General features: G+C 44.4%; 1 long non-coding RNA gene across 1 annotated transcript; it reads right to left on the bottom strand.

Annotated features, from left to right (window-relative positions):
- Positions 1–8,180: 8,180 nt before the first annotated feature.
- Positions 8,181–9,757, bottom strand: LOC129118649 (uncharacterized). The gene is made up of 2 exons (XR_008533996.2): positions 8,654–9,757; positions 8,181–8,501 (listed from the first exon to the last, which is right to left on the bottom strand). It is a non-coding gene; the product is annotated as an uncharacterized LOC129118649 (long non-coding RNA).
- Positions 9,758–10,237: the final 480 nt, after the last annotated feature.

Genomic DNA, 10,237 nt, shown 5'->3' with positions numbered 1-10,237 from the left:
TATGTGGGAAAACAGTGCCTTCTTTTCTGCACTTGTAAATATTTTTTAACAAAAGAGCACAAAGATTTTATGCATCTCTTCCTACTAAGTAAGTGCTCTATCAAAGCAGGTTACTTTTAATTTTATGTTTTGATTAATGTGTGGGATGGGTCAGAATAACATAACTTCTGAGTTTATATTCCTTTCTGCCTGAGCAGCTGAATGCCTTGTCCATCCTCCTACAAGGCCTCTGGCAGGGCAGGGCATTTGAAATAGCACCTTCTTTGCCTTGCCTTAAAACTGTTATAAACTGATCCCCTGAGACTGCTGTCCAGGATGGGACACCATCCAGTGGATTAGCATCTGGGGTTTGGGGTGGGGCAGTTGTCCTTTAAATAGCAAATCCTTATTTTCTTGAATAACTTGTGTAACCCAACAACAGATCTGCTCTAGCAGATCCTTAACAACCCAGCAGAACTTAACATTTCCTTGTGGAGTGGTTGCTGTTTTCACCACAGCCTTTGCTTAAAAGAATTAGACATGACTATTTTGTTTGCTAATCTAAAACTACCAATGTTTTGGTGGTCATTCCCTAGCAGTAGGTGTGGTGGGAATGTGCCATGTGGATCAGTGCAGCTTTCCTCTGCATTCTTTCATATTTCTGAAGCTTCTCACACGTATGTGGAGGGTAAATCCCTGCTTTGTCACCATGTTTGCACACTCAGGTTTTTCTGTTCTGTGCCTAAATCACTGCATTGCACTACACTGCAGTTCTGGCCTTCATGTGGATCTTTATGGCTTAACCCATAAAACATTAAAGGGTAGGATATAGTGGTGGCTGTACAATTGGAAAAAATACAAAGGATTCAGGAATATTTTGTCTATAAAATGCAGGTATCAGCGAAAGGAGGAAAACAGGCAGCCAAGAAAATGAATACTGATTCATGAGAGACCGTATTCATAGAGTCACAGAATGGTTTGAGTTGGGAGGGACCTTACAGATCATCTGGTTCCAACCTCACTGCCATGGACAGGGACACTTCACTAGACCAGGTGGCTCAGAACTCCATCCAGCCTGGCCTTGAACACTGCCAGGAACCATCCAAGAAACATCCATAATTTCTCTGGGCACTCTGTTCCAATGCCTCACCACCCTCACAGCAAAGAACTTCTTCCTAGAATCTAGTCTAAACCTACTCTCAGTTAAAAGCCATTCCCCCTTGACTTGTCACAACATGCTCTTGTGAACAGACTGCCATCTTTCTTTTAGGCTCTGTTCAGGTATGGGAGGGCCACAGTTAGGTCACCCCAAAGCCTTCTCCGGACTGAACAATCCCAATAATCTTAATCTTTCTCATAGTGGAGGTGCTCCATCCCTCTAACCATATTGTGGAAGGGCTGGCATTTACAAATGCTTTGCTTTTAACACAACCAAGGTAAGAAAATGGCTTGAGGGCATTTTTTTTTCTCTTGGAACTCACGTTTCTGTATTTAAAAGTAAAATGCCTTGAGAGAGCACTGTCTGTGGTATTCCTCTTCCTTTAGCACTCTAGTAACCTCAAGATGGCACTGTTGCCTTGTCATTTATAAGAACATCCTCTATTATATATACATTCAAAATCTAATATCTTATTTACATTTATTTTTACCTGGTTTGTTCTAAGCACGTTGTTGCAAGATGCTGACTTTCTTTGGCTACGGATGCTTTAGTACTTGCTGGTGCAATTAATTATAATTATCTCCGATTTGCCATTTTGCATCTTTTATGCATGCATTATAAAAATAGCTGAAACAAAGTCCTGCTTTACAACTACACTGTTATGAATCTGAAATGCTACAGAGTGTGCAAACTGTATCAATCACAGTGGCAGTAATACATGAGAACAGCTTAGGTTACAACTGTAGCATTAAGCTGTTTAACTGTATTCCTTACAGCATCTTCTTGAAGTATTATCACTCTAATATGATAAATGCGGTATTTCTTGAGGTTTTTGAAATAAGAACTTCCTACCAGTACGAGTCAAACATAGTAAAAGGCATCCTGGAGATGGTCTTCATTCTCCCTCAGGATTTTTGCTTTGGAATACTGAAATTCACGTTTTCCTACAAGGGCGTTATTGTTTTTCCAATAGAACGTGTGTAGCATTGGAATCGCACTCAGGATGCAATTTTCAAACATATTCAGGAAATAGAACATTCACAAAAAGAACATTTATAGGAATGGTGACTGCTTATGGAGTGCTTCCAAAACATTGCCATCATGCTGATGGATGTCTTAGGGAAGGGAAGTGTGTACATATGGATATGGTACAGCTTAAGCCTTACGGGATGATAATAACGGTGTACACTGTGGAATGGTGTGAGAGAAATTAATTACTGTTTAATACAGGAATTTTAATAATATGATTAGTTGTGAGCACCTCTGAAATTGCAGAAGTTTTATATGCATAGAAACATCAAGGATAGCCAGGAGGGGAAGTTGCATCATCTTTGAAAAATACAGTCCAGTCTCCTGGTTTTTAATAGTTATGCCCTGTCCGCTCTGCAGCCAGTTGAACAGCACTTAAACAGTGGGAAAGTGCTGGCCAGCTGGGGACATAAGAAACTTAATGAAAATCAGATATACATATAGAGGACCATCAAGCTTCTTCATAAAAGTGAGAGATGCCACTTCTGAGTCTCCATCTCTTTGGTCCCTGTGGCAATTATGGCCCCTGTACCCTAGAAGTGTCTTCTCTACAGTGGTAAATCTGCATTTCTCCACCTGTGGCAGACCTTTGGCTGTTGCTCATCACCCATTTCAACAAAGGAATGAGGAAAATATGTGGGGGGACCACGATGCCATCAGTGGAGCCTATGCTGTGCCAGAGATCCAGTACTCCCTACACAGGGTGTTAATAGGGTCTAGGTGTAATAGCATATAAAACTTCTCAAAACCACTATCTGACAGCCAGAACACACTGTTCTCTGTCATGTTCTCCACCTCCAAAGAAAGTTGTAAAACACCAGTGGCAGCATTTCCAGGTATTCACCCAGCTTTAGTGGTTATTGCTTAGGGTTGATGGCTCAGCCTTCAGTGTTTGCCACAGATTGTGGGGAGTTTATGGCTTACAGGGTATCCCTGTGGTCCAGGGCCTATGGTTTATTGATCCCTGTGCCTTCACGCCTCCTTGGTTTAAGATTCATAGCCTATGTTAAGTGTTTTGTGGTTTACTAGAGTAAATTATAAACTCCTGAAAGATACAATTCTCTAATTCTACCCCTGAAGTAAGATCTGTGATCTTCTTTCTTCACTGTACAGGGTTCATCTCTCTGTGGTCTGTGTTGATTGATGCTGGGACTCCTCTTAGTTTAGCTAATGAAATCCTCAGAATGGGTCAGACACGGGGGGAGGAAGGGGTGGATGGGTGGGGTGCTGTCAGGTGTCATGCCAGGGTAGGCATTTCTCTTCATGAGCAGCTCCTGCGGACAGAAAGGAGAGGCAAGAAGAGACTTCCCTATCTGCCACAATCCCCTTCTTCCTTCAGTATCCAATTTCCTATCAATACACACTATAGTTTATTTGAACACTTTCATGCCAGGGGGCACTAAGCATTCCAAACATAACCTTGCCAGAGTCCAACTCTGCCTGGCCATTTTGCAGGGGCCTACAGGTGGAAGATGAACAATTTGGGCAGGGGTTGAGGTGAAAGGGCATTTTGCCACTTCTGACTTCCTCCCAGCTTTCACAGGGGGCAAGACCTCTGTCCCTGCAACCCACTTGCTTTTCACATTCACACATGCGTGCCTGGGCGGCATTTCAGGGTCGCTGAAGAGGCTGCTGCAGTTTGAAATAGGGGCTGTTGTTTCCTTCTTTGGGTTGCCTAACCCCCTCCTAAAAGCTGGTGAGCAAGGACACAAAAAGATTGCCTTGGAGGAAGGGGACCAAAAGCATAAAGTTTATTTTTAACCATAAATAAAGTGTTTCATCCTCACAAAAAGTGTTTTCTCCTGACCCCCTTCCTTCAAGCTCACAGGCTGAGTGATGATGTTTTGATGTGGTGAGGTTCTGGCTCTCTGGGGAGAGGATGAGAAGACAGAAACTGCTGCTCAGCAGAAGAAAACTCCTGTCCACCCTCTCCCAGCGTCCCCAGTGCTCAGGCCACGCTGGTGCTTCCAGAGTTGCATGCAAGCATCCTAATGGATTCTACATTTTGGAGAAGAGCAGGATGGAGAGATTTGTGCCACTTCTCCAGAGATGCAAGAGTGGGATGCTTGTGTGCCACCTTGCACCCTCCCAACATGGGTATTTGCTCTGTGCCATGGAGCCAGGTACCCACCCCGAGACTCCTGTGGCGTGAGGAACAGCCAGCTCTGGATGATGCCCTCTTTGTTGTGACAGGAAGGTCCCCACAGACCAGGGCATGGAGCAGGATGTCCAGGGACTGGATCACCCCTGAATGGCCATGGTAGCAGTGGAAGCAGATCCGCTCTGGAGGGCGGTACTTCGGCACTCCTGCAGGACACAGGCAGAGCTCATCAAGGGGATGCAGCTCCCCCTCAGCCCCTCCTTTGCTCGGGCATCCCTGGGGATGTGAGGGCACACCCACTGCCTTCTCACCAGCGCCTGGCTCTTGTTTACAAACTCTGGGTTGTGAAAGAAAGCGTGTGGTGCTGGAAGAGGACAGCTGAGTAGGGAGAAGCCTGAGTACGGGAAATCCTCCCCTTAACCCCCTACACCTGTGTTGGCCAAGAAAAATATCATAGGCCAAAGCTGAAAAAGGGAGTAGAACAGCCCAAATCCTTCTCCGACTGAAAACAAAAATGGAATCCCTGCTCCCCCAGGACATCCCAGAAGTCCTGAGCGCACTCTGGATGCTCCATCACAAGCACAGAGCCCTCGGGGAGCTCGAACCTGTCCAGCAGCCTCACGACGGCCGTGGAAGCCACAGAAGGACACCGTGAGGAGCAGCACCGGTTCCAGGGGAGGGAGGGACCGAGATGCCATCAGCGAGGCTGATGCTGCCCCGGGGGTCCGGATCCATCCCCCGCCCTCCAAAGGGGATGTCCTGGTGTCCCCCTGCCCGGCTCCGCAGCGCCCGGCATTGCCCGGGCCCGGACGCTCCCCGGTGACCCCGCGGCGTCCCGGGGAGAGCCCGGCGGAGGGAGGGCATGGGGGGGATGAGCGGGATAGCGAGAGGAGAGGAGGGGAGGCAGAAAACCGCTCGGGAGAGTCACTGCTCCTCCTGATGATGCTGCAGAAGCTCTATTGGTCACTTGCTTTTCGAAAAATTCTTGTTTTTTCAGTTTATATTCCACTTTCCTGGAAGTGAAGTAGCACTTGCTGCCGAGGTCAGTCCTAAGCTCAGCATTATTGCCGTGATTTGCAGCGTTTACACGTGGCTTGGCTTGTTTGCATTTCCTCAGTGGCGTGCAAGACTCACTGTCAGGGAGATTGATTCTAAAGCTTTTCTGCGGGTCCTGCCCCTGCATCCCTTACCGAGCTGCTTCTCCACATCTTCAGCTTGGCAAAACTCACAACTTTCTCAAAGAACCCCAACACCTACCAAAGAAAAACCCCCAAACCAACCAACCAAACAAAACCAACCCAAACCCAAAACAAAAAACCCAACAAACAAAAAAAGAGCCACCTCCCTCACCCCTCAAACCCCTCACCTTTAGAAAGTGGGATTGAAGAAATTACTAGCTATGCTGTAGTGAAGTGCTTTGAGATCTGTACATACTGAATAATGCTATTTAACTCCTAGTTAGTAGAAGATAACATGTACTGTATGTAAACAATCGGTACAAAGTTGGAGAAAAACTGTGCATGTTTTGCATGGATTTATTATTGTTATTATTACAAAAACATGTACTACCAAATATGCTGCCAACTTCAGTCCTAATCTGGTATCCCATAATATTGGGCTGTGAATTAATATTTTTTAGTGATCCTACAGTAGAATCACCAATTGTTCTCTTACAGAAAATCAGAAGCATCGACAAGGAATGCACTGAATAACAACGAGTGTTTGCAGTGGTGAGGACAGTTTTCAGTATATGCAAACACAGAATTGTCTCCTACTCTCCTTGTTAGTAACCAAACACAGAACAATGATCCTCTTCCCCCATTTACAGGCTCATTCTCCCTGGTGACTCAGCCTGGAAGAATAGGAGCTACTCACTTCTTTAATGCCAGGAGGACTCCTTCCAATGCTGTAAATCCTCCTGTGCTGTGCCAGCTCCAGCAGTGCTGAGGAACAGGACATGAGCCCAGCCTCACACCTCACGTCCCCAACCGCAATAACACCCATGAAGCAGGGTCCCTTCCTGTCCTTGGCAAGTAATAAGTAATAATAAATGCATGAAATAAGCATGAATATAATATATAATAGATAATATTATATTTTGTGTATAAATATATAACATTTACATGCAAATATTAAAATACAAAATGTAACGTCTAATAGATACATGTATGTAATGCAAACATATAATATAACAAAGAATTAAATAAATACACATACTAGACATTTCTCAGCCTGGGAGTTATTCTAAGGAAATTCCTATTGAGGCCTTGCATTACATGGCAGTGAGTTTTTGGTCTGTTTTAAGCATGTAGCTAGAAGAAACAACCCTATGCTGATATGTTGTCTTTGCACAGCTATTGGGTCCCTCTCAACACACCAACACAGTCCACAAGGTAAACTGAAAATGTCTCTGTGGCAACATCCAGCCTTCTAATTTTATTACTTAGATCAAGCCCAGTAACTGATGAGAGGAAATTCACCCTGAATTTACAGGATGAGCCTGTCTGTATGTGCACTCAATGCTCTGCTTCCTCACCTAGGTTGCTCAGAATAGTGTTGTTCTTGCTTATGTGTTTCATGAAGTGGTTGCTTCTTCAAGAAAGAGGAAGGATAATTTTAGGTAATTTTACATAGATTACTGAGGAGGTATCAAAAGACTATATTTGATATGTTTTCCATTTTTAAAATCTTGTCTAAGCTAATTGTCCCTTGGTATGGGAGGGAGAGTGGTTGTTAAAACAATGGTAGTTTATTTACAGGTTTCACTGTAATTGGGGTTTCACTGTAATTTCCCTGCGATGGTGAAAACATTAACCCTAATTCAGCATAATTGGAAGCAAAGGATTTCCATGTAACTGCCTTTTCAAGGCATGTGTTATAATTGGGAATTCTAATTTAGTACCCATTTCACTGTTACGTCTTCCTCTGTGAGTTACAGAGAAACTTTTTATAAAAATTTGGTCTTATCATAATAAAAAGTCCATTGACCCCTTCAGTTGTTTATTAAGGTCATCTCTTTGGAGTGTATTATTTCTGGATTTTCTCTTTTATTGATCCTCATTAATGTTTTATTTTTGTACTTCTGAAACATTTCCAGTGTGTGGACCTGAGTGATTGGGGCTGCTCTTGCCAGAAGACACCAGCAGCCAGGGGATAGTCAGACTGCAGGGCTGAGATACTGAGGAATGAGGGGGCTTCCCCACAACCTGAAACCTTTCCATCACTGCTGGATGGATTTCAAGAAGATAGTACACAATTTAAACAGGAGTTCCTGATGTGAGAATCTCTGAGTCAGGGTTTAAAGTTGTGTCAAAGCCACAGCTCCTAATGATCAGCCTTTGAGCAATAATTTCAGAGCCCCCCCTCGAGATTTTCTGTAAATTTTCTTTCATCTCCCTTAGAGCATCTGCAAAGGATGGAGAATTCCTAAGAAAACCCGTCCTTTTTCATAAAATATAAATCCTACTAAGAACTATTGTAGTAAAAGCTGTTGACAAATGCATTTCCCCCATCCCCTGCTGGTAAGTCCTTTAAGTTTGAGGCGTGAGTGACATCAGAAGAATGACAGTGTGGGGGCTCCACAGCTCTGGGAGACATCTGCCATGCGTCAGACACTGATGAACTGGGGTTTGCAAACTACCAAGGAAAGTTGCTGCATAGGAAAAATGAGGGAAGGATTATTGGGTTTTGTCCTTGGCTGGGAAATGCAGGAGGAGTTCTGGCCCTGTGGGAGCCATTGATGCTGTTGTGGCCTGGGCTGCGTACAAAGTCCTGCCCTTTTGATTTAGAGTGTTTATTTGTTTCCAAATCTCTTTCCCCACCATCCCTCATTTCTACTCTCTCTGGGGATGATTCAGTGGAGTAAAACCACATGAGTATAACACCCATCCACCAAAACACTTGAGGACACACTTTAAACTGAGCAAGTGTTTTATTACTTCCTGAAGAAGAATGTTTTTACAAAGTGATACCCTTATGTTTATTACAAATAATACGTCTTATAAACAAATCCTTTTAACTAAAGGGAAACCTGTAGAAACTGCCCCTGTTGCCCAGCAATCAAATGAGGCTGGCAGAAGGAAGCAAGAACTTTGAAATTAATAGAAATAACTAATTCTGACTCTGCCAATTACTTGCTCTTGCTTTTCTTTCCCCTCTTGCAGTCTTTGTTCCTTCTTGACTGTCTGCTCCATTTCCTTTGTATTTTTCAGTCCCACTGTTGCTTTTTTTTTACTGAAACAAACAAAACCCAGAAAATTACATTGTTTGTTTGGCCACTGTGCAGAGAACTCTTTAGAGGACTGAGGAACTCTGTTCACTGAAACCATCAAGGTAAACAGATAGCAGCACAGAAATAAGTGTGCTCAATGCAGGCCAGTATTTACCTTGGGTGTCTGCATATTCTTTTGATGTGAAAGGAGTACTGTGCTCTCCTCGGTGCTTTGCCACAGAAGCCTTTCTCCAGCAGTAAAACTGAGAAAGCAGGTTTAATCATTAGCCGGTTTGCACCTTGGTGGCTTCAGAAGGCTGTGTGGAGACCTTGCAGATCACGGCCCTCAGGCACACCCAAAAGCTGTGCAGGCAGTCTGGAAAGGAAGAGCTGGAGGTGACCATTCCCCTTGCAAGGCTCCAGTTGTTATCTCCAGCCCAGATAAACACTCGTGCAGGAGTGAGGAGGGGGAGCTGGCAGCAGTGCTGCAGTGGGAGGGTTCCTAGGCAGATGTGCTATCCTGCTGCCCCAGAGGGCTCCCTCGCTGCCTGAAGCAGATAAGACAGAAACATGAAACTGGGCTGCCTCCAAGTGTGCGTTACACTGGGGCCTGGCAGTCACAGGGCACAGCACAGCTCCTGTAACTGGTTGTTCCCTGCCATGGGGAGGCTGAGCACTGGGATTTGGCTGCCTGAGATCCACATCCATTCACTGGGATCTGTGTCACCATCCCGAGCAGCACAGGCAGGCTGTGTGACACACTTCCAGCAGGTCAGAAAACTAAGGAGGCCAAGAGGACTGAGAAGGTCAGGAGAATGCTGTGGTATCTGGGGCTAGGATGAATCACCCCAGCAAAGGGAAGGCTCACTCATGCTACACGCCCTGATAGGAAGTTCTGGGCTCTTGCTGCCCTGACTGCTGGATCAGGCCAGAGCCATCACGTAGGACGATGGCAAATGATAATGATGGCTAAATTAAATTACAGCAATCGAGCAGCTCCTCCTCTCCCTCCTGAAACACTTCCAGCCTACACAGTGCCTGCATGTTGCCATACAGAAGATCTCAGGAGTGGCCACTGGTGCACACCCAAATCCTTGTTCACCCACGCAGTGTCCTAGAGGGTAATCCACTGGGAGGGCTGTCTCCCATGGAAGACTGTGTCAGCCCAGCCTGTTATAACTCCTCGGGGATATGTGAACATACAAACACTATTGGCTGACTTTCTGTGTGCTTATAGGCTGTAACCAAGTCTCCATGAAACATTTTTCCTACTTAGGATTGGATACAAAGGTGTTGGATATAATTATCAACAACACAGAAGCTTTGAAGACCAATTTGAAAAAGATCTCCTAAGTTATTGATTTTAACAGTTAGTGTCTGTAAGTGTTTTGATAATGCCTATGGTGATTTTATATCACTACAGTGCTATAAAATGCATACACTGGAGCTTTAACAACACTGGCATGCTATGCTACTGCTCCTCAAATATATATTTTGCTTATTTACACACTTCCTTTTTTACAAGGAGAATATCTTTCTGTAGCAGAATTTCCAAGAAAGAGATAGGTTCTGGTTTATTTAATTGGCAAAGGCACAAAGTTTGTCTATTTTATGTGGCTAATAAAAAACTGAATAAGCATATTCCTAGAACTTTAGTTGGCACTGTTCAGGATCCTAAGGTTATACACAGTTTAACTGCAGCTTTTTACACAAGAGCTTGACAAATGACAGGAAAAAAGACCTTTAGCCCCACAGTTAA

Source organism: Agelaius phoeniceus, chromosome 3 (genome assembly GCF_051311805.1).
Source record: "Agelaius phoeniceus isolate bAgePho1 chromosome 3, bAgePho1.hap1, whole genome shotgun sequence".
In the NCBI taxonomy this organism is placed as follows: domain Eukaryota; kingdom Metazoa; phylum Chordata; class Aves; order Passeriformes; family Icteridae; genus Agelaius; species Agelaius phoeniceus.
The sequence above is the reverse complement of the archived record's forward strand: the minus strand, read 5'-3'. Positions and strand labels throughout refer to the sequence as shown.